At 55.3% G+C, this 6,175-nt stretch overlaps 1 protein-coding gene across 3 annotated transcripts in view; it reads right to left on the reverse strand.

The window, feature by feature from the left end:
* The window catches only part of BBX (BBX high mobility group box domain containing), a 206,886-nt gene extending 204,670 nt beyond the window's left edge, over window positions 1-2,216 (reverse strand). Inside the window, exons 1-2 of one of the 3 annotated variants that reach the window (XM_038766028.1) lie at window positions 2,172-2,216; window positions 139-211 (exon numbers count right to left, since the gene is read on the reverse strand). The gene's annotated coding sequence lies outside the window, so the exon portion shown is untranslated. Of the gene's footprint in view, window positions 1-138; window positions 212-1,668; window positions 1,686-2,171 lie in introns of those variants that run through there. The other 2 variants (XM_038766029.1, XM_038766022.1) reach the window with 2 other exon arrangements.
* Window positions 2,217-6,175: the final 3,959 nt, after the last annotated feature.

Genomic DNA, 6,175 nt, shown 5'->3' on the forward strand with positions numbered 1-6,175 from the left:
CGCGCTGAGAACTCAGGAGAGGCCAGGCCTTCTGAATGGAAATGTTCCAACCAGACCCGGCCTCTTCCCCCTAGATTGACAGAAACCCGGTCTTTAGGGGAATAAACCCCCTCCGTCTCCTCGGAGAAGGCTACTTACCAGGAAGGCGAATGGAAATCTCAGGCAGAGGAAGATGAAGTTTTCTCGAAGCGTTCCGTCATGTGACGGTGACCTATAAAGTATCAAATAAAGGCACAGATCAGCACAGCACGGCTGTGGACATCTGCCGGGCGGCGCGGCGGAAGACCCCGAAAACTCAGGCCTTGTTCTCCAACGAGGTTCGCGGGGGGAGGTGGGCCGCGTGACATTCTCGACGACGTCCTCGACGGGAACCAGAAAGGCGCGTCCAGCCCAGCAGGGAGTGTCTTGAAAGGGCAAAACCGACAACCATTTGAGGATGCATTTTGGCTCTGTGTGTGTGTGTGTCTCCATCTCCCTCCTTCTTCAGCTTGCCCTCCCTTCTTCCCACCCCGGGGCGCAGCCGCCACTTCCCATATGTTCCAAGCGGGAAAGTCGATCCATTCCGCACACGCAGAACCACTTGGCCAACTGGCCCCGGTGGCCACCACCCTCAGGGCCACGTCTCCCCCCGGACCGGCCCGTGCCCAGTTGGCCACCGTCGGTGGCCCAGGGCCCTCCGGGGCCTGTGCCAGCCGGGGCCGGCGAGGTGGCAGGACCGGCCTCGCGGTCGGTCGGTCCAGGTGAGGCCGTGGCCCTCGACCCTCCAGGTGGGTGGCGGGGGTCAGTGGTCTCCCCTCCACCCCCTCCCCAAATTGCAAGCCACAGATCAGAGATCCGAGCCGACCGTGGAAGCCGCCTTGGCCCAAAGCCTCTCTCTGGTGGCGAGTGCGATAATAATGAGCCCACTGTCGGGCAGGGACTGTCTCTCTATGCTGCCAGCTTGTACTTTCCAGGCGCTTAGTACAGTGCTCGGCGCACAGTGAGCGCTCAATAAAGACGATTGATTGATTGATTGATGGAAGTGCGAGGCCGGGAGAGGGAGGAGGAGGCAGGGCCTCGAGTGGGGAGGGGGGCTGGGGGAGAGACCCAGGGAGCCCTCTAACCGAACTCGGGCCGCCGGGCCCCATCAAGTTTGCATCTTGGTACAAAATGTCGATCTCGAGGGCTGACAAGGCACCGACAGGGACCCAGGGAGAAAGGGAAACGGAGGAGAGTCCATCTTGCTTCGGGGGGGGGGGGGGGATAAAAAAAATAAAAGAAGTGGGGGGGGACAGGGAGGAGGTCGATGGCCAGACCCGGGGGTGGGGGGCACAGGCTGCAGAGACAGCTCGGGGGGCAGGGGCAAGGTGGCCCCCCGGGGCCACCAGGCTGGCCTGCCCAGCAGTCCGGGATCCGGCTGCAAACACCTCCTGGTCCTCCTCCTCCTCCTCCTCCTCTCGGGGAGGGGGCTTGCCAAGCCCAGGGCCCCAGTTGGGGTCCCCAGCGGGGCCCTCCCTTCCTCCTCCCTCCGGCCCCCGAAACTTTTAGTCGCCGGGAGCCGGAGGGGCTTCCCCCAGCCCGCGGGAGCGGCCAAAAAATAGCCGGGCCTTCCTGCAGCGTCCGGTTTGTACCTCTGGGGCCCCCCCAAAAACCTGCCAATTGGCAGCGGGGGAGGAGGAAGCAACTTACCTCCGGGAAGGGCACTTTGCAACGGCCGAGGCCTGCGTCCTCCTCCTCCTCCCCGCCGCCCTCCTTCCTGCCCCTTCAGCCGGGAGGGATCGAGCCCCCCCCGTGCCCAGCCGGTGCCCAGCCGGTGCCCACCCACCTGGGGGCCCACGCCCTGCCCCCTCCCCGGGATGAAGCTGGGCAGGGAGGGGGCTCCCCCGGGGTGGCTGTTGTTTTTCCTCCCCTCCCTCCTCCCCAGCAGCCGCTGCCCCGGCGATACCACCGCGGCTACTGGCTGAGCGCCCACCGCGTTGCCAACTTGCACTTCGCCAGCGCCCAATAAATACGCCCGAATGGGTGCTCGGCCGCCGGCCTACCAGCGCGCCCGGCATCGTAGTCGCCGCCCCCGGGGCCCGGGGGGCGTCCTCCCCACCCACCCCCCGCCCGCTGCAAAGTTTCCCCGGGAGGGGGCGCCCTGCGCGGGGGCTGGGGAGGACGCCCCCCCCCCGGGAGTGGGCACGGCTTACCTCTCCGGCCGCTCGCCCGCTTCGGGGCGTCTCTCCCCGGGGCTACGTAGGCGACGCCCCCCCGGTCCCCGGCGTCCCGGTCCCCCGGCTCCCAGCCCGTGCGGGGCGGCCGGGGCGGCCCGGCGGCCCGATGCAACGAGCCCCGCCATTGGCCGTCCGCCGGAGCGACGGCCGCCGCGGCCAATCGGCGGGCCCGTTGCGGGCGCCGCCCCGCCCACCCCCACGCACTCACTCACACACACACAGAGACCCCCGCACCTTTTGCACGCGCCCGGCCGGTAGGGGGCGCCGCGTTCAGCCCCCCCCCCCCCCTTTGCCATTAATACTAATAATGATGATGATGATGATGATGGCATTTGTTAAGCGCTTACTACGTGCGCTGGGGAGGGGGATGCATGGCTTGTTGGGTGGGGACCGTCTCTATATGATAATGATGATGATGATGGCATTTGTTAAGCGCTTACTACGTGCGCTGGGGAGGGGGATGCAAGGTTTGTTGGGTGAGGACCGTCTCTATATGATGATGATGAAGATGGCATTTGTTAAGCGCTTACTACGTGCGCTGGGGAGGGGGATGCAAGGTTTGTTGGGTGGGGACCGTCTCTATATGATGATGATGATGGCATTTGTTAAGCGCTTACTATGTGCGCTGGGAAGGGGGATGCAAGGCTTGTTGGGCAGGGACCGTCTCTATATGATGATGATGATGATGGCATTTGTTAAGCGCTTACTATGTGCGCTGGGGAGGGAGGTACAAGGCTTGTTGGGTAGGGACTGTCTCTATATGATGATGATGATGGCATTTGTTAAGCGCTTACTATGTGCGCTGGGGAGGGGGATGCAAGGCTTGTTGGGTAGGGACCGTCTCTATATGATGATGATGCTGATGGCATTTGTTAAGCGCTTACTATGTGCGCTGGGGAGGGGGATGCAAGGCTTGTTGGGTAGGGACCGTCTCTATATGATGATGATGATGATGGCATTTGCTAAGCGCTTACTATGTGTGCTGGGGAGGGGGGTACAAGGCTTGTTGGGTAGGGACCATCTCTATATGATGATGATGGCTTGTTGGGTAGGGACCGTCTCTATATGATGATGATGATGATGATGATGGCATTTGTTAAGCGCTTACTATGTGCGCTGGGGAGGGAGGTACAAGGCTTGTTGGGTAGGGACTGTCTCTATATGATGATGATGATGGCATTTGTTAAGCGCTTACTATGTGCGCTGGGGAGGGGGATGCAAGGCTTGTTGGGTAGGGACCGTCTCTATATGATGATGATGCTGATGGCATTTGTTAAGCGCTTACTATGTGCGCTGGGGAGGGGGATGCAAGGCTTGTTGGGTGGGAACTGTCTCTATATGATGATGATGATGATGGCATTTGTTAAGCGCTTACTATGTGCGCTGGGGAGGGGGGTACAAGGCTTGTTGGGTGGGGACCGTCTCTATATGATGATGATGATGGCTTGTTGGGTAGGGACCGTCTCTATATGATGATGATGATGATGATGATGGCGTTGTTAAGCGCTTACTATGTGCGCTGGGGAGGGGGATGCGAGGCTTGTTGGGTGGGGTCCGTCTCTATATGATGATGATGATGATGATGATGGAATTTGTTAAGCGCTTACTAAGTGCACTGGGGAGGGGGATGCAAAGTTGGGTAGGGACCGTCTCTATATGATGATGATGGCATTTGTTAAGCACTTACTATGTGCGCTGGGGAGGGGGATACAAGGCTTGTTGGGTAGGGACCGTCTCTATATGATGATGATGGCACTTGTTAAGCGCTTACTATGTGCGCTGGGGAGGGGGATGCAAGGTTTGTTGGGTAGGGACTGTCTCTATATGATGATGATGATGATGATGATGATGGCTTGTTGGGTAGGGACAGTCTCTATATGATGATGATGGCATTTGTTAAGCGCTTATTATGTGCGCTGGGGAGGGGGATACAAGGCTTGTTGGGTAGGGACCGTCTCTATATGATGATGATGATGGCTTGTTGGGTAAGGACCGTCTCTATATGATGATGATGGCATTTGTTAAGTGCTTACTATGTGCGCTGGGGAGGGGGATACAAGGCTTATTGGGTAGGGACCGTCTCTATATGATGATGATGATGATGGAATTTGTTAAGCGCTTACTATGAGCGCTGGGGAGGGGGATACAAGACTTGTTGGGTGGGGACCGTCTCTATATGATGATGATGATGATGGCATTTGTTAAGCGCTTACTATGTGCGCTGGGGAGGGGGGTACAAGGCTTGTTGGGTAGGAACCGTCTCTATATGATGATGATTATGATGGCATTTGTTAAGCACTTACTATGTGCGCGGGGGAGGGGGGTACAAGGCTTGTTGGGTGGGGACCATCTCTATATAATGATGATGATGGTTTGTTGGGTAGGGACTGTCTCTATATAATGATGATGATGATGGCATTTGTTAAGCGCTTACTATGTGCACTGGGGAGGGGGATACAAGACTTGTTGGGTGGGAACCATCTCTATATGATGATGATGATAGCTTGTTGGGTAGGGACCATCTCTATATGATGATGATGATGATGATGGCGTTTGTTAAGCGCTATGTGCGCTGGGGGGGGATACAAGGCTTGTTGGGTAGGGACCGTCTCTATATGATGATGATGGAATTTGTTAAGTGCTTACTATGTGTGCTGGGGAGGGGGATGCAAGGTTTGTTGGGTAGGGACTGTCTCTATATGATGATGATGATGATTGCTTGTTGGGTAGGGACAGTCTCTATTTGATGATGATGGCATTTGTTAAGCGTTTACTATGTGTGCTGGGGAGGGGGATACAAGGCTTCGTGGGTAGGGACCATCTCTGTATGATGATGATGGAATTTGTTAAGCGCTTACTATGTGTGCTGGGGAGGGGCATGCAAGGTTTGTTGGGTAGGGACTGTCTCTATATGATGATGATGATGATTGCTTGTTGGGTAGGGACAGTCTCTATTTGATGATGATGGCATTTGTTAAGCGTTCACTATGTGCGCTGGGGTGGGGGATACAAGGCTTGTTGGGTAGGGACTGTCTCTGATGATGATGATGGCATTTGTTAAGCTCTTACTATGTGCGCTGGGGAGGGGGATGCAAGGTTTGTTGGGTAGGGACCGTCTCTATATGATGATGATGATGGCTTATTGGGTAGGGACCATCTCTATATGATGATGATGATGGCATTTGTTAAGCGCTTACTATGTGCGCTGGGGAGGGGGATGCAAGACTTGTTGGGTGGGGACCGTCTCTATATGATGATGATGATGATGATGATGGCATTTGTTAAGCGCTTACTATGTGTGCTGGGGAGGGGGCTACAAGGTTTGTTGGGTAGGGACCGTCTCTATATGATGATGGCATTTGTTAAGCGCTTACTATGTGCACTGGTGAGGGGGATACAAGGCTTGTTGGGTAGGGACCATCTCTATATGATGATGATGATGGCATTTGTTAAGCGCTTACTATGTGCACTGGGGAGGGGGATACAAGGTTTGTTGGGTAGTGACCGTCTCTATATGATGATGATGATGGCATTTGTTAAGCACTTACTATGTGTAAATGAATGAATGAGTGAATGAATGAATGAAGGTGATCAAGTTGTCCCACGTGGAGCTCACAGCCTTCATCCCCATTTTACAGATGAGGGAACTGAGGCTCAGAGAAGTTGTGACTTTCATTCATTCATTCAATCGTATTTATTGAGCGCTTACTGTGTGCAGAGCACTGGACTAAGCGCTTGGGAAGTACAAGTTGGCAACATATAGAGACGGTCCCTACCCAACAGCAGGCTCACCGTCTAGAAGGGGGAGACAGACAACAAAACAAAACATATTAAAATAAAATAAATAGAATAAATACGTACAAGTAAAATAAATAAATAAATCGAGTAATAAATATGTACATATATATATACAGGTTGCCAACTTGTACTTCCCAAGCGCTTAGTCCAGTGCTCTGCACACAGTAAGTGCTCAATGAATG

Source organism: Tachyglossus aculeatus, chromosome 24 (genome assembly GCF_015852505.1).
Source record: "Tachyglossus aculeatus isolate mTacAcu1 chromosome 24, mTacAcu1.pri, whole genome shotgun sequence".
Classification (NCBI taxonomy): Eukaryota; Metazoa; Chordata; class Mammalia; order Monotremata; family Tachyglossidae; genus Tachyglossus; species Tachyglossus aculeatus.